Here is a 27,718-nt window from a genome sequence, read left to right on the forward strand (position 1 = left end):
CACAAATGAAATATTAACTATTCTGATGGGTACTATTAAATATTTTAATGTGTTACTTAGTTGAAGGCAGAGAAGTAATTAATGAAAGAAAGGGGAAAGTATTCTGCTTTTCAATTCAGCCTAACTCAAGAAATTCAGCTTGAAGCATTTAGTTAGAATGATGCCTTTCTCCTTGGTTTTAGCATTTTCATAAGCACACAGCCTTAAGACATCACCCTTATCTTTAAGTGTCCAACCAGTTTGAAGAGCACCATAACCTATTTTCACAACATGTAACAAAAGAAAGGTAATAGTTTGTGATTTTCCAGTCTGAGAAGCAGAAGGGAAATAAAAAATCATATTTTAAGGCATAGTTTGTCAGTTATGTTGTAAATAATTGAAGGGTTTGAATGTTAATCTGTAATGTTGATTGGCACTTTTGAGTGCAGATAAGCAAATCTGTATCGTGGTATTTAGAAAATGCATGTCACTGGTGTTGATGATAACAGTCAGAGTGGAAAAATGCCTCTCTGCTTTTTTCTCAACACTGCATCAAGAAAGTAAATGACTCCAAGTAAACAATGTCTTCTAGAATCAACACGAATGATGAATAAATAACTCAGAAAAAGTGTGACAGCATTCACTAAATATGTACAGGTTAAAGCCAGATGGGGGTCCCAGAATTGAGAGGCAGAAGTGAACTTGACCTCTACAGTGGTTTGAATAAAAATGACCCCACAAAAACTTGTATATTTGAATGCTTAGTGTTCAGAAAGTGGCAATATTAGAGAAAGATTAGGTGTGGCCTTGCTGTAGTAGGTGTGTATTGGGTCCCTAGAGGACAGGCCTTTGAACCCCCACTTGATCTGTTTTGCACTCTTGCAGTTGGTTGAAAACAGGAACAAAAACAGGAACAATCAGTTGTTTTCAGCAATGTTTCTAAGGATGTTTACCCCTTAGCCATTGAGTTACAGGTGATGAGCTTTCACTCCTGATAACTGACTTCATCTTATTCTTATTAACAACAATTAGAATCCAGGTGGTAGTGATGGATGCCTTTAATCCCAGCACTTGAGAGGCAGAAGCAGGCAGATCTCTGTGAGTTCGAGGCCAGCCTGGTCTACATGAGCTAGTTCCAGGAGAAGCTCTGAAAGGTACAGAGAGCCAGGCAGTGGTGGCGCAGGCCTTTAATCCAGCACTCTGGAGGCAAAGGTAAGTGGATGATTGTGAGTTCAAGGCCAGCCAGGGTAGGTAGAGGTAGGAAGGAGAGGTATCCTACTCATATTTGTGTCTACTACTTACAAGGTCAAACATCTGATGTCGATTCACCTCATTACAGAGATGTTACTGAAGAGTAATAGTTAGAGGAGGATGAAAATTCCTGTAGGAGAGGAGGTAGGTAGGAGAGGAGGTAGGGATGAGAGGAGGGTAGGTAGGAGAGGAGAGGAGGGTAGGGGGGAGAGGAGGGTAGGTAGGAGAGGAGGGTAGGTAGGAGAGGAGTTAGGTAGGAGAGGAGGTTGGTAGGAGAGGAGGTAGGTAGAAGAGGAGGGTAGGTAGGAGAGGAGGTAGGTAGAAGAGGAGGGTAGGTAGGAGAGGAGAGGAGAGGAGGGTAGGTAGGAGGGTAGGTAGGAGAGGAGAGGAGGTAGGTAGGAGAGGAGGTAGGTAGGAGAGGAGAGGAGGGTAGGTAGGAGTGGAGAGAAGGGTAGGTAGGAGAAGAGGTAGGTAGGAAGGGAGGCAGGGTAGGCAGGAGAGAAGAGGATGTAGGAGAGGAGAGGAGGTAGGTAGGAGAGGAGGTAAGTGGGAGAAGTATCCTACTCATATTTGTGTCTACAAAATTCCTGTGAGAACTTCTAAAATAAAAATCAAACAACCAAATGTAACAGGAAGTCTTAAATTAAATGCTTATTGGATTCTTGAGCTTTCAAATAAATCTCATACTCACTTCATTTTATTTTACTTATCTCTGATCTTATTACAGTAACATTATTTTCTTACTAACTCTTGATAAGCAATTGTGGCTCTATAAGAATCCATTGCAAACTAATGAATTTTGTCAGCAAATTAACTTTAAAATACTATGTACCTGGCTTACATACTTTTTCAAAGTTCAGGTGTACTTTGGAGAATACCACACCAAGTTGAATTACTAAAGAACTGGAAATAGCAGTGCATTGCTGTATGTATTCAAGACCCAGGGAAATGTATTTTCCAGGGTATTCCACTACTGAATGAGCTGTGTCTCTACTTCAGTGACAGCAATAGCAAAACGCCACCTAAATCCACTAACATAAGATTTCTTTTGATGAAAAAACTTGAAAATATGGAACCACAGTCCAAAAAAAATAGAAAAAGGAATCACACAGAATAATTTTAAATGTAATATTTTTATTCTCTGACTATCCTTAGTACTTGAAGGAGTTCCTCCATGAGTCTCCTGTCTGTTTTATTTCTGCTTTTGTTTTGCTGTTTTTGTTTCCTGTTCATGTATTTACTTTTTGTGGTATACCAGTGGAAAGCAATGAAGTTTAAAAATATTTAGAGCCAGTGCTAGAAAGTAGTGAGTAGACCTTGGGAACAGAGGGAGACAGCCACATCCCATCTGTCTTTGCTTATTCTGACATAAAGTCAAGGGGTGTGCTTCAATACACATGACTACTATAAATCACTTCTGTACAACTCACTTCATGGAAATGACCACTTATCATTATGAGAGTTTCCAAAGCTGTAAGCCAAAGTACTCCTTATAGTAATAGAAATAACTAACACTGCAAGACAACAGAGACCACCTACTCCTGGGGTGTTATGTTAGTTACAGAACTTCAGCAGTGGAGAACCAGAGAGAACTGGGGTTAGCATACTCGTTGTCATTCAGTGTTAGTTTTCACTATTTGTTTCAGTACTGTTTAGCTAGAACAACGACTGTAAGGAGAAAGCAGGAAAAATTCTGTCTGCCATATTAATGTTAAAAAGGCGATGTAATGTTATAAGAGTTGTTGATTATCTGAACATTTATTCATGTAAAAGTCATTTGGACAATTAATTATTTTGCAGAAAATTTTATTGCATACCAACTGTATAAAAATTACACAAACAATTAATTTTGCATGTGAGTATAACTATCAGGTGAAAATGCTGATTATTCTTTTGAGAATCACATAATTAATTAATTTACCATTTAATTTTCATGTTTTAGCAAAACAAATGCTAACAGTGAAGTTTTTATAGCTTTCTCTGATATTCTAATGGTAAGATATTTTACAAGATAAAATCCTCTTGTGCCTTAGTTGTGAAATATGTAGTAATCCATGGCTCCTAGTTGTTGATGGTGCCTTTTTTTTTCTACAGAAGCCCTAGATATATCAGCAGAAATATATAAATCCAATAAGGTAAGACATTTAAAAGATAATCTCCCTTGTTGACCAATTATATTTCATATTTACATTTCTTTTATAGAAAATACATGTTTTTCACATATAGGATATCCTAACTACAGGCTCCGTTAACTATGCTCCAGACTGTTCCTTCCAACTTCTCATCTAAATTCACCCCTTTTCTTTATCTCATCAGAAAATAATAAAATATAATAAGATGAAATGAAAAATAACAGATTATAATAGGACAATACAAATATACAAAAGGAAAAGAACCCATGAAATGGCCCAAGAAATGGATTTAGATATAAGAACACACTTGATTACACACTCAGAAACCCAATTAAAATGCAAAACTGGAAGCCATAATATAGGGCCTGAAGGGTTAAAAGAGAGAAAACTATGTAAATAAAACAAAACATTTAAAAAGAAAAAAATTAAAATATCACTGACACAAGATTATGAGACAAGAAACTTCCAAGGATCCCATTGAGTTTGTTTTCTGTTGGCCACTACAGTGGGGTGCATACCCTACTATTAAGAGTAGTGTGTTTCCCCAGTGAGACTACATTGCAGAAAGCTAAAAATTAATTTCAAGTGTTTATCAAGGAAAATACCTTCTGAATTAAGATGGGGACTGTGTTCAGTTCCCCTTTCAGCACTAGGTTCCAATCTGGTGCAGACAGGCTCAATGCTTGCCACCATAGTCTCTCTGACTTCATAAATGTGTTGACCCTATTAATTTATGGGGACATTTTATCTTGATGTCCTCCATTGTCTATAGGTTTTATATAATTTTTCCCTCCTGTTCAATAGGGTTCTCTGAGCCACAAGGACAGAAGTTTGAAGAATACAACTTACTTAGGCTCTGTTGGGCCACCAACCAGCTACTACATCATAACATGGAGACTTATTATTAGTTATGAATGATTGGCCTTAGGTTAGGCCAGTTTCTTGCTAGTTCTTTTTTGTTGTTGTTGTTTTGTTTGTTTTTTTTTATTGAGAAAAGGAGAAAAAAAAAACAAAACAAATTTCCACCTCCTCCCAGCCTCCCATTTTCCTCCCCCTCCTCCCACCCTTCTCCCCCTCCTCCCACCCTTCTCCCCCTCCCCCCACTTCTTTCCCCCTCCATCTCCAGTCCAAAGAGCAGTCAGGGTTTTCTGCCCTGTGGTAAGTCCTAGGTCCTCCCCCCTCCGTCCATATCTAGGAAGGTGAACATCCAAACTGGTAGGCTCCCACAAAGCCAGCACATTACATAGGATCAAAACCCTGTGCCATTGTCCTTTGCGTCTCATCAGCCCTCATTGTTCGCCATGTTCAGAGAGTCCAGTTTTATCCCATGCTTTTTCAGTCACAGTCCAGCTGGCCTTGGTGAGCTCCCAATACATCAGCTCCACTGTCTCAGTGGGTGGGTGCACCCCTCATGGTCCCGACTTCTTTGCTCATGTTCTCCCTCCTTCTGCTCTTCATTGGGACCTTGGGGGCTCCGTCCAGTGCTCCAGTGTGGGTCTCTGTCTCTTTCTCCATCCATCACCAGATGAAGGTTCTATGATGATATGCAAGATATTCGTCAGTATTGCTCTAGGACAGACCTGTTGGTCGCGAAGAATTAGAAGCTGTTATCAAAAACCTCCCTACCAAAAAAAGCCCAGGACCAGATGGTTTCAATGCGGAATTCTACCAGAACTTCCAAGAAGAGCTAATACCTATACTCCTTAATGTATTCCACAATATAGAAACAGAAGGGTCATTACCTAATTCCTTTTATGAAGCTACAGTTACTCTGATACCAAAACCACACAAAGACTCAACCAGGAAAGAGAATTACAGGCCAATAACATTCATGAACATCGATGCAAAAATCCTCAACAAAATACTGGCAAATCGAATCCAAGAACACATCCGAAAAATTATCCATTATGATCAAGTAGGCTTCATTCCTGAGATGCAGGGCTGGTTCAACATACGAAAATCTATCAATGTAGTCCAGCATATAAATAAACTGAAAGAAAAAAAAAACCATATGATCATTTCATTACATGCTGAAATAGCATTCGACAAAATTCAACATCCATTTATGTTAAAAGTCTTGGAGAGATTAGGGATACAAGGGTCATACCTAAATATAATAAAAGCTATATACAGCAAGCCGACAGCTAACATCAAATTAAATGGAGAGAAAGTCAAAGCCATCCCGCTTAACTCAGGAACACGACAAGGCTGTCCACTCTTGCCATACCTCTTGCTAGTTCTTATAACAACCTGTTTCTCTTTATCTTTGTTTTTGTCTCAGGGCTTTTAAACTTTCTCTCATTCTGAATATCTTACTTTCCCTCTGTCTTCATATATTGCTGGTGACTGCCTAGCTTCTGGCCCTAGGTATGTCCCTCTCTTTCTTTCTCATTCTCTTCTCTCTTTTCCTCTCATTCTCTCCAATTTATTCCCTCTTCCCACCAACACCATCTACCCGTCGTATGACTAGTTAATGGTTGCTTAACATTTTATTAGGTAAAACAGTTGCATTAGGCAGGAAAGATGAAACACAAAGCAGCACATCTTTACATAATTGAAGGTGAAAGCATAAGTCAAAAACAATCCCACACCAGTTTAGAATTATGATTAATAGAATGGTTATTTATTTAAAGGGGAAAAACCTTACAGATCACCGTCCCAGACAACAGCCCTCTGCACAACCAGGAAGGGAGTCTAGTTGCCGGAAGCAGAGCAGGAAGTAAGAGAGAGTGAGAAGGGAAGTGGCCGCTTTTTTAAAGGGAGAGAGACCACGTCCCAATGGGCTGGTATCCATCCATTGGCTGGATGAGCAGAAGGACCTCCCGCAACACCTTCCTATTTGTTTAAGTAAGAGAGTTCTAAACCTACTACGAAATAATATACAATAAGTACAAATATCCTATTCAAACTAGCTTAGGTCTTGTATAATAAATAGCTTGGCTAAGTCATGAGTGGAAAGTAACTACATTTATATAGTCTTCAACCCCATCGAAGATCTGAGAAGGGAAATAATGTTACCTGATTAATTAGGAAGTGCAATAAAACAACTTCCTAAACATGCAATAAATCACAGAGACAACCAGCTACCTGGGCAATCACCCAAAGTCACGTTTGCAGCATTGAAGCAACCAACATTGGATAAGGCCTAACATTGATGGAGGAAGGTCATTGGCTAATAAAGGAACTGCCTTGGCCCACTTTATTGGTTAGAACATAGGTAGGTGGGGTAAACAGAACAGAAAGAACAGAATGCCGGGAGGAAGAGGAAGTGAGCTCAGACTCCACAGCTCTCCTCTCGGGAGCAGACGCCTCAGAGAGACGCCATGCCCCGCTCCCAGGCAGACACATGTGATGAAGCTCCGACCTAGAATCTTCCCGGTAAGAACGGTGCTCACAGATTATTAGAGATGGGTTGATCGGGATATCAGAATTAGCCAGTGAGGGCTAGAGCTAAAGGGCCAAGCAGTGATTAAAAGAATACAGTGTCCGTGTAATTATTTCGGGTAAAGCTAGCTGTGCAGACAGCCAGGGTGTCGGGGACGCAGCCCCGCCGCTCTTATTACTACATAACATAACTGACATACCATTTTCAAAGGCAAACAACTTTTCAAAAACTATCTTACCCTGTCTTGGCAGGATATGACAGTCCTGTTTTATCCATTGATGCATGCTCTGTATCTCTGTCAGTGGTTGAAACATGGGCATTTCTTTGCCCAAAGGCCAGTTCTGCCAAAAAGAAAGGCTACAGGTGGAGTGTCTTTGGTGCTCAACATTCTTTTGGGAATAGAGCAGTGTTGCCAAGAGCAATTGTGTCTCACTACCACAAAACTCTGAGTTAGATTAAAGGCCATTTTCTACAGCACTTTGAAGAGGTTGAAGATTTTCTATCTATACTGCATATAATCTCTATGTATCTAAAGAACCTGATTAGTCTAATTATAAATGACAAAATTAAAATACTATTGATCTATATAATTCTCAATATCTATATAACTTAAAGACTAAGACAATTAATGACTGTGAAACAAATGAGGACAATGACCTTCAAATATAAACAATGTACAAATTTACATTGCAGTATGGTAAATATATATCAATACACAAACAATATATAAGTATCTTAATCAGAGGTAGAAATGTACACTGCAATATGGTAAATATATACTATATATATGTATGTATATATATATATATATCAATACAATATATGTCAATACATAAAAATGTTTTAAACAGAGGTAGAAACATGCATGCATACAATAGTCAATATAATTTAACTTTGTATCAATATACAAGAATCGATACCAATATATTTGTCTAAAAACAGTAACTCACAATTACAAATCTATTATCCCATCATCCCTCTTTTTTTTCCAAAATGATCCCTGAGCTTATAAAATTCCTCCCCAATCTCCCAACCCCTAAATGATGTCCCTAAACACAAAGGCAAACTTTACTGGGAGAGGGGACGTCATCCTCTAGAATTACTTCCAGCTCTCATGGGGGCAATATTTTTTTTTCTGGGAGATCCTGTGAAAGTAAAATGATGGTTAAATTTCAAGATCAATATCTTTTAAAATTGCAAATAGTCTCTGAGTAATTTTGTGCAGGTCTGGCCAGAATGTTGTATAAGATGTGCACCATTTCAGCTAACCAGGTTGGAACTGTCTTGTGCAGCTGGTACCCAAAACAGGTCTTGTAGCAGCACTATCAGTATCATGACGTCATATCAACCAGGTGGAGTTGTTGTTATGGGGCCCCATCTTCTTCCTGGAAACTTCAAATGTCACTTCAGGAAAAACTCATTGTTCATTGTGAAAAACTTAAACATTAATCATATATATATATATATATATATATATATATATATATATATATATATATTCAATGAAAGGCATGATAGATATATTCAATGAAAAGTATGATAGATATGAAGAAAATCAAAGATGTTTTCTAAACTCATAATTCTTTCTGTCCCATATCATGGCTCTTGACGTGAGACAGAAACTACAGAAACTTTGAGTTTTCTCTTACTAACAGGCTTGGAATTGGAGAGGGACTGAGCCAGAGTCCAACTTCAAAACCAGCTCTATAAATTTAGAAATATAGTTTAATATATTTTACTTACAAAACCTATTCAGTTTTCTTGATATTTCCTACTGGGCAGGTATTTTTCCATCTGTCAGTATCCAAACATCCAGGGTCCCTTGAATTTTTCAAAGATGAGTGTTTTCCTGTGGAGATAAGAACAGAACCCTGCCCCATTCTATATATTTTTCTTACCACCTGTATGAATATCATCATTGTGTATGAGTTGTCATTTCTCCTTTCCAAGAGGTTTCTCCTCTTCAAATCGAAACTTTATTAATTTTGATGGTATCCACAACTTTTCTTCTCCCGTGGAAACAAGAACAAAAACCCTTCCCCAACGTAGCACATCTTCTGGCTTCCCTTGAGAAGTCAGCACATCTTTGAAATAAATTGTTTGATTTAGTTCAGCAGATTTTCCATTATCCAATGTTTTTCTGCTGTTGTTGTTCCTTTCTCATTAGCGTTAAGAAAATTCAAGGTTAAAAAAGCATTATGTAATCTTTTTCTGGAGGCATTTTCAGTCCCTTTCTGTTTGTTCAACATATCCTTTATAGTACGATTTGATCTTTCTATAACTGTCTGACCTGTAGTATTATTTGGTATACCTGTAATGTGTTTTATATTATAATAATCAAAAAAGCATTTCATTTTCTTATATACATATGCTGGACCCCTATCTGTCTTTATTTGTGCATGTATACCTATGATGGCCATAGCTTCCAATAAATGTGTATTACTGAATCAGCCTTTTCTGAGCTCAGGGCAGTAGCCCATTGAAAACTGGAATACATGTCCATGGTGTGGTGTACATATTTTAATTTACCAAATTCCATAAAGTGGAACACATCCATCTGCCAGATTTCATTTCTCTTAGTACCCTTTGGGTTACTCCCTGCAGGCAACGGTGTTTGATTATAGAAAGAAGAAGTAGGACATCTCTTTATAATGTCCTTAGCTTGTTGCCATGTAATGGAAAATTCTTTCTTTAGGCCTTTACTATTGACATGATGCTTCTTATGAAGTTCTGAGTCCTGCAACACGCTTCCAATCAATAATTGATCAATCTCAGTGTTGCCTGGTGCTAGAGGACCAGGCAGACCTGTATGGGACCGGATGTGTGTTATGTACATTGGACAAAGCCTGTTCCTGATTATGTCTTGTACCTGGATAAACAATGAAGTCAACTCTGTGTCATCTGGTATAAATTCAGTGGTTTCAATATGCAAGATAACTCTTTCTGCATATTGTGAATCTGTAACTATATTAAGGGGTTCTTTAAAATCCCTTAGCCCCATAAGAATGGCATATAATTCTGCCTTCTGCACAGAATTATAAGGGCTTTGTTCCACCTTACTCAATTCATCTGACTTGTAACATGATTTCCCTGATTTATTTGCATCAATATAGAACATACGGGCTCCAGTTATTGGAGCATCATGTACAGTTCTAGGAAGAATCCAAGAAGTTCTCTTTATGAGGTTAAGTCTACCACTTGTGGGATAGTTGCTATTAATCTCTCCAAAAAATTAGCACAAGCTCTTTGCCATGGTTCATTGTCTTCCCATAACTTTTTTATTTCTTCAGTAGTAAAAGGCACTATAATTTCTGCTGGGTCTATACCTGCTAGTTGATGAAGTCTCAGCTTACATTTTATAATTAATTCAGAGACTTTCTCCACATAAGTTTTTAATTTTTTATTTGTTTTATTAGGTATAAATATCCACTCTAATATAATATCTTCCCTCTGCATTAGAATCCCTTTAGGAGAAATTCTGGAAGGCAATATGACTATGATGCAGCTAAGATTTGGGTTTACCCTATCCACATGTGCCTCCTGTAATTTTCCTCAATCATTGTCAGTTCCTTTTCTGCTTCAGCTGTTAGTTTTCTTGGACTATTCAAATCTTTATCACCATCTAAGGTTTTGTTTAAATGAAATATTAGATCAGGTGTTATCCCAACAGCTGGTTGTAGACTGGAAATGTCTCCTAACAATCTTTGGAAGTCATTAAGAGTCTTTAACCGGTATCTCCTAATTTGTGCCTTTTGCGTTTTAGTTTACTCTAACCCTATTCTGTAACCTAGGTAATTAATAGAGTTTTCTCTTTGAATCTTTTCAGGGGCAATTTGTAATCTGCACCTAGGCAAGACTTTCTTTACTTCTTCAAACATCCTTTCTAAAGTATCTTTATTTGAATCAGATAAAAAGATGTCATCCATGTAAGGATAAATTATGGACTTGGGGAACTGTTTACTAATTATTTCCAATTTCTTACTTACAAAATATTGTCGCGAAGTAGGACTATTGAGCATATCCTATGGGAGGATAGTCCATTCATATCTCCTTTAGGCTGAGAATTATTATAAGTAAGCACTGTGAAGGCAAATTTTTCTCTATCCTTTTCTTGTAACGGTATAGTGAAAAAACAATCTTTCAAATCAATAACTATAAGATGCCATCCTTTTGATAATAGAGAAGGCAAAGGAATTCCAGATTGTAGTGGGCCCAGAGGTTGAATTACCTTGTTGACAGCTCTTAAATCTGTCACCGTTCTCCATTTACCAGATTTCTTTTTTACAACAAACACAGGAGAATTCCAAGGGCTGGTTGATTCTTCAATATGGTGAGCATCTAATTGCTCTTGCACCAGCTGTTCCAATGCCTGTAATTTATCTTCAGCTAGACGCCACTGTTTGATCCATATTGGCTTCTCAGTTAGCCATTTTAAGGAATGGCTGTAGTACCTCTAACGGTTTGGTATTTGCTGTATGTCCTTGTATAGCCTGAATGGCTGGTGACCTTTTTCCATAATACCTCATCATATCTTTCTGAGAATTATGAGTTCCTGGAACTACAGGAATGTTAAACTGGGTATTCCATTGCTATAGCAGGTCACAGCCCCATAAATTATTGCAATATTGGTTATATATGGCCTTAGTCTTCCTATTTGCCCTTCTGGATCTATACATTCAACCCATCTTGTGCTTTGTTTTACACAAGATAGGGTTCTGATTCGCAGGAACTGAACATCTACCTCTTGAAGAGGTCAATACAGATGCCAAGATTCTGGAGTCTGCACATGTGTCTAATAAGCCTTCAATAAAAGTGCCATTTATACAGATTCTTAGCTTTGGTCATTGATCATTAATAGAAGTCTGCCAAAATATACGTTTACTCTGTCCTACTGGGTTTTTTGACTCATCCTCCACGTGTAATTCATCATTTAGACCAGTATTACTTTTTACAGCAGAAATTGGAGCTTTTAATTTTCTTGGTGAGGCATGTTTTCCACTGTGACTGGGAATGACTGGGCCACTCTTGGCTTGGGGGCCTGCGAGAGGCCCCTCAAGGAGTTTTCCGATGGAATCGGGTTACCTTGTCTGTCTGTTATTGACCTGCATTCGTTGTACCAATGTCAGACTTTACCACATCTCCTACATATACCTGAAGTCCGAGGTCTCCTATTTTTGTCATTCCCAGAAGAGATATTATTCCTAGAAATTCTTTGCCTGCAATCCCTTGGCAAATGTCCTAATTTACCACAATTAAAACACCTGGCAGTTTGATGTCTCCTCATTGCTTTGAAAATCGCTTCTCCTACCCAAGATTCATCATTATAGCTAAATGTCTCAACATTCATCGTATGCTGAATCCATTCATCCATAGGTGCTGATCTAGACTTTAAAGGCCCAATTATCTTTTTGCATTCTATGTGTGCATTATCAAAAGCTAGAGATTCAAGAAGTATTCATCTAGCTTTCTGGGTCTCTTACCCCTATGTCCAGAGCCTTAATTAATCTTTGCAAAAAGTCAATAAAGAGTTCTCTCTGTCTCTGCCTAATTCTGGTATATGATTCAACCCTTTTGCTGGATCTTGTATCCTATTCCAAGCATTTAAAACTGCTTGGTGATATAGAAACAGTACTTCATCATCATAAAGAGCTTGGACCTATGGATCAGCATATTCTCCTGCACCAAGAATTTGATCTTGGGAAACCTCCACACCTTTTGTTCTTCCTTGCTGTTCCATGTGCTTGGATTCTTCTCTGAAATAAATTCCAAACGTCCAGGAAGGTCCATTATCTAAAACTGCAGACACTAACTGATGGAAGTCATGGGGGTTAGCTCTAGCATTAGAAGCCCAAGTCCTTATCATTTCCTTAACATATGCAGAGTGCAAGCCAAAATTAACAATAGCTTGCTTAATTTCTTTTAGATCATTCATTGCTATTGGCGTCCATCTAGCTTCTCTGACTCCCTTCGAACCTTTATAAGTTGATGCTTTGTCAGAATAAATTACAGGGTATGCTGCCAAAACCCTGGGTAAGCCAGTTCTAATAGCTGGTGGTGGCATTGTATCCTGTCCTTGTGCCTTATTACTCTGTTCACCAGCTCCTATAATTTCTTCAATCATTTCAAGTCTTTTTATTATTGTCTCTTTTGAATCCTGAATCTCCTGACCTGCATGACTTTCTAGTAAAGATTGTATGGTTCTTATGAGTGCCATATTCTTCCTAAATGATAGAATATTCAAAAGAATACTGAAACCTAGTAACAAGTAAATTAAGTTATCCCCATAGTCGTATAAACCTTGCATGATATGACCCATTGTATTAGCGAACAAAACAGTAAAATCTGTGTTGGAAACGAAAACTCCCATATTACCTATTATCCAGCAGGTGGCGCTGTTGTCAAGTCACGATGAAAACAGGGTCCTGTTTCAGTGTCCGCCTAATATTTGTTAAAAACTGGGAAATGCAAGTTGCTCAACAAAGTAAATGTAATTGAATCAATTCCGTACACGGAACCAAAAACCCAGAATCCAGGGGTAGAGAAGAGTAACCCAGAAGCCTTGTATGCCTCCACGTGACAGAATCACCCTGAAGGGTTGCAGCTTTCAGCAACTGGCAACCACATGCTCTGGTTTGCACCGCTTAAGAGCTGCACTTGCAAGGGAGATTTGAAAACTGTAGTAGGAACTGCAGGTTGCATTCCTCCACCCAGCTCCTGCCACCCACTAGCTTTACCCGAAATAACTTTACTCTTTTAAACACTGCTTGGCCCATTAGCTGTAGCCCTTACCAGCTAATTCTCATATCCCGATCAACACATCTCTAATCTGTGTAGCAACAGCCTTATCAGAAAAGATTCAGCATGTCTGACCTGGCGGCTTGCTTCATCGCATCTGCCCAGGAGAGGGGAGCATGGCCTCTGAGCTCACTACCTCTTCCTCCCTGCATTCTGTTCTGTTTACTCCTCCCACCTATGTTTTAACCTATGAGGCCAAGCAGTTTCTTTATTACTTAACCAATGACCTTCCTCCATCAGAAAACAACTCAGAAAAGAGCAAACCACGAAGTCAGAGACTACGGAGGCTGTGGAGTTTAAATCCACGTGGGGAGGCAAATGATAGGGTACGTGGGGACTTGAAGTCAATCTGAGGTGTCTAAGGGGAAAATATAAAGAACTGCAGCAAGAAAAGCCACTGCATGATAATTTATATTAAACTGCTGGTTCCATGCACAAGGCACAGGCTGCAAGGCACAGGCCGCAAGGCACAGGCCGCAAGGCACAGACTGCGGCTGAGGGAGGGAGGGCTTGCACCAAGTCGAACTGGTGCCAGGCAGCTGAGCGGGGGAAGGAGGGGTCCTAAAACCAAATGTTGGGGACCAGACGAAGGCGAAGGCGTAAGTCAAAAACAATCCCACACCAGTTTAGAATTATGATTAATAGAATGGTTATTTATTCAAAGGGGAAAAAACTTACAGATCACCGTCCCAGACAACAGCCCTCTGTGCAACCAGGAAGGGAGTCTAGTCCCTGGAATCAGAGCAGGAAGTAAGAGAGAGCGAGAAGGGAAGTGGCCACTTCTTTAAAGGGAGAGAGACCACGCCCCAATGGGCTAGTATCTCAGCAGCTATTGGCTGGATGAGTGGAAGGACCTCCCACAACACATAATTAAACAAATGCAACTTAGAGAAATATATTACTTCTTTGCCTAGCCAAAATCGTATTCCATAAAAGCTGTGTATTCCTAGGTCTCTCAGTGCATATTTTCTAGCTATGGGATTCTGTATTTATATGCATATGCGATAGGAGTATGCTTCTCTGATGATGACTCAGTAATGAGTTTCCAGAATGTCATTAGATCTATTGTATTGCTATATTCCATTATTATACTGGTAATACTTGGTTTTAGTGCAAGTCCCTGGGCTATCTAGCCTCTGGTTCTGGGCCACCTAAGCACTGGAGATATGGGTTCTTGTGGAGTGGGCCTTAAATCAAATCAAATGTTGGTTGATTACTCCTACAAGCTTTGTTCCACCATTGCTTGAGCATATTTTGCAGATAGGAAATCATTGTAGCTCAAGATTTTATGTTTTTGTTGGGGTCTGTGCTTCTTATTTGACAGGCTATACTAGAAGTCTAGTTTGTTGAAAAGAGAAGGCCAGCAGGGATTCCATCTTCCCCACTATTTTGAGACATCATTTGGATCACTTTCCTATTTTTAGGAAGTTTCCACTGCACTAGGTTTCCATACTCTCCTTCAAATTCTCCTCAATTCTTGCTGTCGCTCCTCATGTTCTCTCCCTTTTCCCCACTTGATCTCCCCATTTGAATTTTCCCAAAACTCCAGATGACCCATAAAATCTAATCTATTTTCCCTTTTTGGAAAATTCATGTGTCTTACCCAGTCCCTTAGTATACACCCAACTTCCCTGGGTCTATGATTATAGCTTGGTTACAATTTACTTAATGACATTGTGCACTGTTTCCCTGTCATATTTGGCAGGGGGGACAATACTCTAGGTCTAAGGGATACCAACGGACAAAAGTACAAGATTGAATACAATTCCATCTACAAATTATATATATATGAAGGAAGCCTAAGATTGCACATCTTCATTTGTTCCATCAGTGTAAATGTTAAATATTTTGTCTTTCAGAAAAAAAATACCAGAAGTATCCATAGGAGAAATGAGGCTTTTCCAAGACGGATGATTATACTGTTCTGGTATTTTTTTGTTAGTTTTATTTTTAGTCAAAGCTCCTCATTTCTACATATAAGCCATCATACTTGAAGCTATCCTCAACACTCCTATGATTAAACAGCAGAAACTGCTTGTTCAATATTTTTCTTCTATTCTTGAAATTCTTACAGTTAGAATCAAATTATTCCCAAGAATTTTAAGTCTTCAGCCCTACAAACTGTCTCATTTCATGTTGTAGACTGTACATATATACTCATACAATGGAAATTTAAGTACAACTTGATCACAAACTCAATGATCAAGCTCCTCCTTTAGTATGGAAAAGGAAAATTGCCCCAGTCCTTAGTTAAAGGATGATGATCAAAGAATAAAATGGAAGCAGCCCAAATCTATCTTTTCCCCTAATTTCATATAGTATTGTGGATTTTGTCATAGGTGAGCAATGTCCCTAAGTTCATGAGAGCAACTGACAAAAACATTAAGCATAGGTTTGATACACAAAATACAAGTTTTCAGACAGAATATTTTTCCTTTAGGTAGAAGAACATTTTGTTAAAGGAAGAAAATACTCTTCCTACCTAAGACAACATTCTTATGAGCTATGCTTTTATTTTGCTAGAAATGTTATGATATCTGTGCTTCTTAGGGGGTAAATTAATTGAATTTTCTCTTCTACTCAGTCTTAGGATATAGAAATGCAATGTTCAGATTTTACATTTATTAAAAGTTCATAATACTTCCTCTGTTTCATTTTAATTCCATAAATGCTATCTTTTTATAAAGCAGAATAAATTATTTTGAAACTGTAATATAATCAATTCATTAGAAACATGTTGTGCTTATTAATTTTAGATTAATCTGTAAACCAGTGAGAATGATAGGAAATCAAACCATACAATTTGACTATGTTTTGGTAACAAATTGAAGCACATTTATTAATTGAAAGTTTAATTAATCCAAATAGTGGTTGTTTCTATTTTTATTAACTTTTGAGAAACTAAACAAACTACCATTTGATAACATAGCATAGATATAAGACACAATCATTCACATAATATTTGTTTTCTCTGGATGATAGCTTTTACTTCCCTGGATTTTGTGATAGTTTGTCTATACATTTGCAGGAACTTTTTTCTTGGAATTAAAGTTAGAAGATATATCTGACTGTTTTGCTGCTCAAGAAAAAGTTTTAAATGACTGGAAAAATATAATTCATATTGAAATATCTCAAAAGTATGGTATTTATTTTGACAACTTCTTTATGTTTTGAGACATTTTGTGTAGGAGCTGACTGCTTTAAGTATTTATTTTTCATTATATATTTACCTAGTTAAGTGATATGCTAGTACCAAATGACAAATAAGTCATATAGTGAACAGGGCACAGAAAGCACTCGCCAACTTTCAGACTTAGAAGAAATGTTACCCAAGTTTGGTTGGCACAGTACCCTGTCATACTAGGTATGAGCTGTGTCAGAGAATTTAAACATGGGAACTTATTTTAATCTCTTCTATCTCTTTATTAGTGTCTTCCAGTTTTGTAAATTAGATTTTCCAATATAGGTGATGATAGATATTAACTTTATTATATGTTATGTGAAAACAAAGATATTTTACCAATTGCATTTCATATTTTTATCCCTAATTATTTCTTTTATTAAAATTATCCAAAAATATTTATTAATTTTATTTTATAAATATCATTTATAGGATTCATTTGCTTTTATTGGTCAGTTGCCATTGTTTTCATAAGAAACAGCTTTGATACTTTGTGAAGCAGATTTAGGATTATAGGGGGCACACACACTTATTTTCTCTAAGTCTTTCTCTTTATATTTAAATTATAATATAATTTAAATTAAATATATTTAAATAAATTTATATTTATATTAAGGTTTTCTCTATATTTTCAGTGGTAAAATAAACATAATATGTTAAAATTTTTAATTGTATAGTTCAATGGCATTTGCATTTATACTAATTTGTGAGCATTGCTAATATTCCAATATAAGACTTGAATACTGCAAAACTTTGCTCATGTTCTCCCTCCTTCTGCTCCTCATTGGGACCTTGGGAGCTTAGTCCAGTGCTCCAGTGTGGGTCTCTGTCTCTATCTCCATCCATCACCAGATGAAGGTTCTATGGTGATATGCAAGATATTCGTCAGTATTGCTATAGGATAGGGTCATTTCAGGTTCCCTATCCTCAGCTGCCCAAGGAACTAACTGGGGACATCGCCTTGGGCTACTAGGAGCCACTCTAGGTTCAAGTCTCTTGCCAACCCTAAGGTGGCTCCCTTAACTAAGAATTGTGCTTCCGTGCTCCCCTATCCAACCTTCCTTTATCCCAATCATTCTTTTTCCCCAAGTTCCCCCCATCCTCCCCTTCTCCCTTTTCTCTCCCCATCTCCCCTTGGACTGTGACTGAAAAAGCATGGGATAAAACCGGACTCTCTGAACATGGCGAACAATGAGGGCTGATGAGAAGCCAAGGACAATGGCACGGGGTTTTGATCCTACGCAATGTGCTGGCTTTGTGGGAGCCTAGCCAGTTTGGATGTTCACCTTCCTAGATATGGACGGAGGGGGGAGGACCTAGGACTTACCACAGGGCAGGGAACCCTGACTGCTCTTTGAACTGGAAAGGAAGGGGGAGAGGAGTGGGGGGAGGGAGAGAAGGGTGGGAGGAGGGGAAGTGAAATGAGAGGCTGGGAGGAGGCAGAAATTTGTTTTTATTCCTTTTCTCAATAAAAAAAATACTGCAAAACTTAATAAATATACACTAATCAATACAGTGTTCAACTTCATTATTCTGTACCTGCATATACATCTTTTTAGCATCATCTCCCGACAATATTGCTTTGATCCATCCTGGTATCCTTGAAGAAAATCTTTTGATCATGTTGTTACGAGTTTATGGCTGGCTGCACTTAAGTATCTGTATGTAGAGCTACAGTGATTTGATTTTTGTAATTATCTAGAGCATTTTGAAATTAATAATGGTGAATCTTAAGTTTTATTTTTTTAGTGTTATCTCGGTATTCCATTAAAACTTTGTGAAGCTTTTCAAAAAGTCTTTTGATGATCTTAAGTTATAATATTTAAATTACTTGAATTCAAATTATTAATATCTTCAAGTTGTTGCAGATGCATATTGATACACTAAAATGTATAGCTGGCAATTTTGTGTTAAATTTATTATCCTGTATGAGAAATTTAAAGACTACTTCTATAGCGATTTGTTTTTAGTTTACTTTTTTATACAGCTTCATGTAATATGAAAACAAAGTTACTTTATGCTTAATATGAGTATCTTTAACATTTTTCTTTGCATAATTGTTTCGGCTAGAATTTCTAATACTGTATTTAAACCAATGCCCAAAAGAGACAATATTACCTGGTTCCTAACATAGCCTCTCTCTCCTTAGCTGATGAAAGAATGTTGAAATTTGTCAAACATGATTTATTTTAGTTCATTGGTTGAGAGGAATCTTTGCTTTAATTTCCTTTCTTTATGTTAATGATTTTTATCTAAACAGTTAACTTAAATATGTTTAGATACCTTTACATTATGAAAGTTGGTTCTGTTTGGCCACAGTTCTTGATATTCTTCCATACATATTATTTTGAGAATGATTCTGAATTCTAGTTAGTAGAAATGAAGGTTCTAGAAAGGCAGCAGCTCTATTTCTCTGTGTTTCATGACATAAATGCTATGCTCAGTTAATAGGACTTTGTAAGTAGTTGTAGAAAGTATCAATAGCCTTGGCTAATGGTGTTTGGGATTTCCATTGGTCCGTTTGTCCAATGACTCAACAAGATGCAGGGCATTCAACAAGATGTAGCCCACCTGCCACTAGAGGTTTTACGTGGAGGCATACGATGTCTATTGGGGAATACTTTACCCTATTATTTGATGACTTTTTTTGTGCTTTTTATTATGTACATATTTTAGAAATCTTGCATAGTAGTGGCTCTCCATATGTTTTTTCAAATGCCCTTTGTTATTAGCTACCCCTCCTGATATTTCCTCCTTTATCTTTCTTCACATCATCTATCTTTTTTGGCAACCTTATACTTATTTTAAAATATTTTGGAAGTAAGTTTTCCATTACTTCTTTCTCAGGATTAGCTATCCTTTGAATGTTTGTTTTTTCTTGTTTCTTTGTCAGATTTTTAGTTTTATTCAAAACTGGACATTTTTATCTGGTGTATGGTGAGTCTTGAATGGATTTCTCACCCTTAGTGAAATTTGTCACTTTTTAACTATTATGGGCTTTTTCTCTGCCAAGGTTCTCCTTGTGGTGTATAAGTTTAAGATATTTTTCTCACGGTATTAAGTCTGAACATGTGCAGTGAACTGATAATTTTGTATTTTAATTTAAATATATTACTTATGTTTTTTTTTCTTTTTTTTTCTTTTTTTGTCTTTTTGAGACAGGTTTTCTCTATAGCTTTGGAGCCTGTCCTGGAACTAGCTACTTATGTTTTAAAATTAAATTAAAATTACATTAACTCCTCACTTTTCTATCCTCACTCCTATCCTTGATTATACTACTCCCATGGTTTCTTTTTCTTTGTTATTATTATATAGATATATAAAAGCATAACTATATAAAAACATCCAATTTAGGCAGACATATTGATGATGCGTCATGGATATATCTCCCTGTTATTTCTAAACAATTAAGATCCCCAGGAGGCTTCTTTGTCCTCTGATTCTTAACAATCATTCCACTCCCTTTTCTACAATGTGCCCTGAGGCCTAGGTACAAATATTATGTTTCATATATACCTGTTGGGGCTGGGCACACCATGATCATTTGTCCTCTGTATTTTAACCAGAGTTGTGGTATTTTATAATGCTCTCCTACAATAGCAGGGAGAAGTTACTTGATGAGGGTTGAAAGCTACACGTATCTGAGGTCATAAGGATAAATATTTAAGATACGTTTAGTAATTGTACTGGCTTAGTAAGGGGGTATTAGAAAATTCTCCTCTAACATCCATGACCTCACTAACCTCCTGATAGTTGACTATGTTTCTAGTTCAAGGCCTGGGTGGCCGTGGCCTTTAATCCCAGCACTTGAGAGGCAGGGGCAGATGAATCTCTGTGAGTTCGAAGACAGCCTGGTCTGCAGAGTGAGTTCCAGGACAGGCAGGCTACAGTAAGAATCCCTATTTCAGAGAGAGAGAGAGAGAGAGAGAGAGAGAGAGAGAGAGAGAGAGAGAGAGAGAGAGAACTCTTGCTACACCCCTTTTCTTACTACCTAGTTAAACCAGATCTTAAATACAATTAAATCACTGTTGGTTACTGTCAGTTATGATGACAGTATTGCAATAGTAATATATTGCTTTGTTCATCATTGCTGTAGTTTAGTCAACAGAACAACTAGGTAGGATTATGTGCTATCTGCCACCCCACCCATTGACAGCTGGCATACAACATCTGGTACTATAAAATTTAGTACTCAAGGAAGAGGCTTTCAGACCAGATCCAGTTCAGATCCTTTGAGTCCTGTGTTGGGAGTGGATGGTGTCCTCAGCAATTGGCATTTACTTTCAAACTCTGGAAGGAAACTAAAGGCAAGAAAAATAACCCATACTGCTTTGTGGAATCTCTTAGATTTCGCTAAGTAACAAGGAGAATTTTTAAGGCTATTACTGTGTTTTTGCTAGATAATCTACGAGTCTATGGCACTCTTAGCAGACTTTCCATCCCAAGTAGCATGACTACATACACACATGCACACACACACGTACACATATATAATTTTAGCCAAATTAAAAAAATGTGATTACTTGTGGATTTTTCCAAGCATCTTTAGTGTTTTCCCTCTTCTCTACTATTTCTTCTGTATTGGCCTCTTTTCCATTATCATTTGAGACCTCCCCAATTCTCCCATTAACTTTCTTCATAATACTTGACATCTTTAGCACTCCTACTCACCTCGTACTTCTATGATTTCTGTGTTTATTCCAGATTATATAATTACTTCTAGATATTTGGAGATAGAAATCAAAGATTAGAGACATGATAGTTTATTTTTCTGGTCCTGGTTCTAACTCAAATGGTATTTTTCTAATTCCATACAATTCCTTGCACATTATTCATTCATCAGATGAAGGAAGGACTTTTAGTTTGTTTCTGTTTCCTATTTTGAATAGTGTGGCAATGTGTGGATGATCAAATATCTGTCCGGTAGGATGCTTCTGGGAATATAACAAGGAGTATTATATACTTGGGTCATATAAGAGACTTAGTTTTAATATTTTTTTTTGTCTCTTGAAATTAGTGTGGAGAGTTTTTTAAAGATGATTTCCTTTTATATTCATTCACTTCCAAGAGCTTTAGTCTTTAGTCACTGGCTCTCAAAAGAGAAAAAAGACAAAAATCAAAGATAAAAGGAAAAAATATATACTGGACTTTATATACCAGAACTCATTTCTTCCAGAGGGAAGGGGCTTGAAACAAAAGTAAATACACACATCACAGCTTTGCATTTTGCTGATCACAGGTACTACTACTACTATCATTGCTACTCAGAGCAAAATGTCTTCCCTTAGGAAGAGGGTATTCCTACTCTTCACAAGCTTCCACCAGCTGCTCCAGGATACATATAGGTGTTCTGAGTTGATACATGGGCATCCTCTCTTGTACCAACAGCTAAAATTAACTATTAGGAGTTAACTCTGCAAGTAAGCCAGGTTTTTTTGTTTGTTTGTTTTTTGTTTTTTTTTGGCTGCCACCATATCTTCAGTAGATTTCCAGAGACAAAATTGTTACATCTGTAAGTTTCTACCAATTCAAACACTGTCTGAAAAAACAGATACCTTGTGTTTCCTACTCTACCATCTTCCCAGATTGTTTATTGGTATTATAAAGTTTGGACACAAGAAAACTCTTAAAGTCTTTATTTCTTCGACATACAAATACAATTCCAGGATACATGATATTTCTAGGTATAAAGATATAGATTGTCAAAAGAATTTTCAATTTCACTGTACAGAATAAACCTAACTGGGCAGTGTTGCTGTCAAGAGCAATCATGTCTTATGTCAACAATATCCAACATATTCTGCAATTCTATAAAGTGTTTGAAGATTACTCACGTATATGGAATACAATCTCTATGCATCTAAAGAACCTGATTAGTCTAACTATAAGTGTGACAAACACAGATGACTTGGCCTGTAATTCTTAATACCTACATAGATTAAAGACTAAGGATTCATATTAAAATTTTAAACAATATTTAAACAAATGTGCAGCAAATGAGGATAATGACCTCAAAAGATAAACAATATACAAATATCTTTATCAGAGTTAGAAATTTACAATGCCATATGAGAAATTTATCCTAAAATTGCATCAATATACATAGTATCTTAGTCAGAAGTAAAAACATGAACACATATAATAAGACAAAATAACTTTGCATAGTTGTACAAATATTGTAAACAGAAATAGGAGCATATCCAGTATAACAAATATAATTTGAATTTGTTTCAATGTATACTAATCTATACTAATGTAAATTATCTATAAATAATAGCTCATAAGTAATCTCAAAATTACTCACCATTATCATTAGTGTGAGTAAACTCACACTAATCTACCTATTATCCCATCCCATCCATTCCTCTTAATTGTTTTTTCAAAAGAAATGCCTAAGCCTACTTTATTTCCATACCCAACCTCATATCAGTTATTACCAACCCTAAGAAATGTCCCTAATACAGAGGACAAACTTTGTTCATAGGGGGATGCCATTTTCTATATTACTTTCAGCTGTCATAGGGGCAATGTTATTTCTATGGGATCCTGTAAAAGCTAACATAATGATTAAGTTTCAGAATTACTGTCAGGTATAATTGCAGATAGTCTCTGAGTGTCGGTAAGATTTTTCTGAAGTTCTTATTTAAATTCTGGCCAGAACATTTTAAGAAGCTGAACCATCTCTGTTAGCTAAGTTTAATCCTCATGAGCAATTTGTAACCCAAAGCAAATCTTAAAGTGGTGCTATCAGCATAATGACATCATATCAACTAGGTGATTTTGTTGTTGTGAGGCCCCATCTTCTTAACAGAAACTTCAAAGATAAATGCATAAAAATTTATTGTTCATTGTGGCAAACTTAAACATTATTCAGATAGACATTTATTCAGTGAAAAGTACCACAGAGACAAAAATAGGTAAGATATAAGAGAAGTAATTTTTTTTGTTGTTTTCTTAGTTTTTCAAGATATGTTTCTCTGTAGTTCTGGAGGCTGTCCTAAAACTAGCTCCTGAAAGGTGGACACCTGCAAAAAATTACTTCACCCAACTGCTGACTGAGATAAATCTAGCACACAGGATATACCATGAAAGACCTGATTAACACTGCCCCCAAACAGAAGGTAGCAGTTTGAGTAAAACTATGACCATATTCCCAAATATTGTGATAATTGTTTGTTTACATTTAAAGGGGGATATGCTATAAAGGTGAATAATTTGCTTTGGTATTGATCTTGGTTTATTGATACAAAATTAAGGTAAATTTTGTTATACTGTACATGTATATTTCTGCTTTTGATTAAGGTATTGTGTTTGTGTAGTTCATTTTAAAATGTTATATATAATTAAGAAATATAGGTTAATAGATAATCATCTATAATAGTCAAGATTGTAGTTACGTTACTTAGATTTTCTAGATATAAAGACATGTATTTCAGATGGACAGGTATTCTTCAAATCTTTCAGAGACCTTCAGAGTATGGCATTTAAAATATTTTAACAACTTAGGAATTTTCTAGACAATAAGAGACATCTTCTTTTGGCAGTACCAATTACTTCAAGAGGAAAATGGGCATCGAAGGGGCTCCTTATGAAGTTTACTAGCCATTTGGACAAGAAACTGTTTCTGCCAGGACTGCTGAATTGGACATGCAGGAGCCACAGAAAAATGATCACTGAGCTTTTCTAAAAGTGATATGGTCCTTCAGGGTTCCTGCTATATGAAAGAGAATGCTAGATGTTCTGCAGAACACAGAAGAAAGTGACTGACAATCTGCCTATATAGGTGGAACTGTCTTAAAATTTCCTGCTTCATGGAAAATTCTTCTGGATACTATGGGCCTGTGGGCTGAAGATGGATGCCCCAATGGTACAGAAGAACATTGGGTGACTATCCAAGCAGCAAGATGCCTCTGTCAATTCTAGAGTTTTAGAAGTTGTTTAAAATGTACTTCCTGTTTACTTAGGTAAAATTATATCCTTCTGGAGTCATTGATGGAGTTGAAAAAACTATAGTTATAGTTTTCATTAGTTATGATAAAAGATAAAATAAATATTGTAACTGTAATTCTTGCTTGTAATTCCTGTTTTGTCATATGAAATTTTACTATGTTAAAGTTAAAACCTTCCTTTTTGTTTAAACAGAAAAGGGCAAATTGTGTGGGAAGTCCTTCTATCTATGTGTTGCTATTATTGGTTAATGCATAAAGAACTGCTTTGAGCCTATGGCAAGGGCAGAACAGAACTAGGCAGGAAAAATTAAACCGAATGTTGGGAAGAAGAAGGGCAGAGTCAGAGAGAATCCATGGAGCTGCTGCTAGAGAGAGATAAGCTGAAACTTTGCTGGTAGGTCCCAACCTCATGATGATGCATAGATTAATAGAGATGGGTAAAATTAAGATGTAAGAGTTAGCCAAGATCCACCCAGAGAGGTGAGTGTCTGCCTCCCAGATGGGCCTGAAGGTTCCCACAAGGGAGTGCCGGCACCTTCAGCTTGTGCTGCAGGGTCTGCTGTGTTCAACTCGACCCTGCCCTGCCCCCACATTCACCCCCTTTTTCCGTGGTCCCCTTGGGATACCAGGCATCCCTGTTTCAGTGCTGAGGAGTTCCATTCGTAGGGGTGAGTGTGTGCTATCCCAGGGTGGCCTGTCCCGGAAGAGAGCACAGCTCATCCTCCCACAGCTCCTGCTGCAGGGGTGTCTTTGTAACACAGGACCCTGCCTGACCCAAAGCCTGCCCTATTGTCTGCAAGGTCCTTGACTCCGGGACAGTTTCCTGCTCCTGGACTAAGGCCATCTACCCAGAGGGTTGAGTGTCTGCCTCCCAGGCAGGCCTGAAGGTCCCCGCAAAAGCGTATGGCAACTTCAGCTTGTGCTGCAGAGTCTGCTGTGTTCTACTCGATCCCGCCCTGCCCCCATATTTGCCCTTTTGTCCGTGATGCCCTTGGGATACCAGGCATCCCTGTTTTAGTGCTGGGGAGTTCCATCTGGATGGTGATGAGGAGTTCCATCTGGATGGACAGGAACAGTTCCTGCTCTTGCACTGAGGAGATCCACCCAGAGAGTCACAGTAAAGACTGGACCAAGACACCAAGACTCTCCTGGCTCCATTTGAAGGAAGAGATGGGCAGGCGCCAATGCAAGAATTCCTGAAAGGCAACATGACATCACCAGAATCCAGGGATACCAAAACAAGAATTGAACACCCTACTCCAGAAGAAATAGAAGATATAGACTTTAAATGGAACTTTATGAAAATAATTGAGGACCTTAAATAGGAGGTGAAAAACTGCCATAAATAAATAGAGATGACAAATGAAAAGGTAGATGAAATTAATAAATCTCTCAAAGATACCCAAGAAAAACAAGAAAAAGCAAGCAAACAGGTAAGGGAAACAGTTCAAGACTTGAAAAATGAAATAGAGGTAATAAAGAAAACACAATCTGAGGGAAGGCTGGATATGGAAATTCTGGGTAAATGAACAGGAACTACAGAGATAAGTATTACCAACAGAATACAAGAGATAGAAGAAAGAATCTCAGACACTGAAGATACTATAGAGGAAATTAACTCACTGATTAAAGAACAAAACAAATCTAACAAATTCTTAACACAAAACATCCAGGATATCTGGGACACAATGAAAAGACCAAACCTAAGAATAATAGGGGTAGAAGAAGGAGAAGAATTACAGCTCAAAGGCCCAGAAAATATATTCAACAAAATTATAGAAGAAAACTTTCCCAACCTAAAGAAGGATACTCCTATGAAGTTACAAGAAGTATACAGAACATTAAATAGACTGGATCAAAAGAAAGCATCCCCAAGCCATATAATAATCAAAACACAAAACATATTGAATAATGAACAGATATTAAGAGCTGCAAAGGAAAAAGGTCAAGTAACATATAAAGGAAAACTTATCAGAATTACACCTGACTTCTCAATGGAAACCATGAAAGCCAGAAGGTCTTGGATAGATGTGCTACAGATACTAAGAGACCATGGATGCAAGCCCAGACTACTATACCCAACAAAGCTTGCATTCACCATTGATGGAGAAAACAAGATATTCCAGGACAAAAACAGATTTAAACAATACATTGCCACAAACCCAGCCTTACAGAAAATCCTAGAAGGAAAATAACAAACCAAGGAAGCCAACAACACCCACAATAACACAAGCATCTGACAACCTTCCACCAGCACAACTCAAAGAAGGGAAACATACAAACTCTTCCACCAAAAAAGTAACTGGAGCTAACAACAACTGGTCACTAATATCACTCAATATCAATGGACTCAATTCACCTATAAAAATGCACAGGTTAAGAGAATGGATACGAAATCGGTATCCGGCATTCTGCTGCTTACAAGACACATACCTCAAACTCAAAGACAGACACTGCCTCAGTGTAAAGGGATGGGAAAAGGTTTTCCAATCAAATGGAGCAAAGAAACAAGAGGGTGTGGCTATGCTAATATCTAACAAGATTGATTTCAAACTAAAATCAATCAGAAGAGATGGAGATGGACACTTTATACTCATAACAGGCAAAATTCATCAGGAGGAAGTCTCGATCCTGAATATCTATGCCCATAATAAAAAAGCATCCACTTATGTAAAAGGAACATTACTAGAACTCAAAGCATACATCAAATCCCACACTCTATTAGTAGGAGATTTCAACACTCCGCTCTCACCAATGGACAGGTCAACCAGACAGAAACTTAACAGAGAAATAAGAGAACTATCAGATGTAATGGACCAAATAGACTTAACAGACATCTATAAAACATTCCACCCAAACAGAAAAGAATATACCTTCTTCTCAGCATCACATGGAACCTTCTCAAAAATTGATCACATAATTGTTAACAGAGCAAACATCCATAGATACAAAGAAATTGTAGTAACCACCTGTGTACTATCGGATCACCATGGAATAAACTTAGAATTTAACAACAATTCTAACCCCAGAAAGCCTACAATCTCAT

The sequence above is a fragment of the Microtus pennsylvanicus genome, chromosome 5 (genome assembly GCF_037038515.1).
Source record: "Microtus pennsylvanicus isolate mMicPen1 chromosome 5, mMicPen1.hap1, whole genome shotgun sequence".
NCBI lineage: Eukaryota > Metazoa > Chordata > Mammalia > Rodentia > Cricetidae > Microtus > Microtus pennsylvanicus.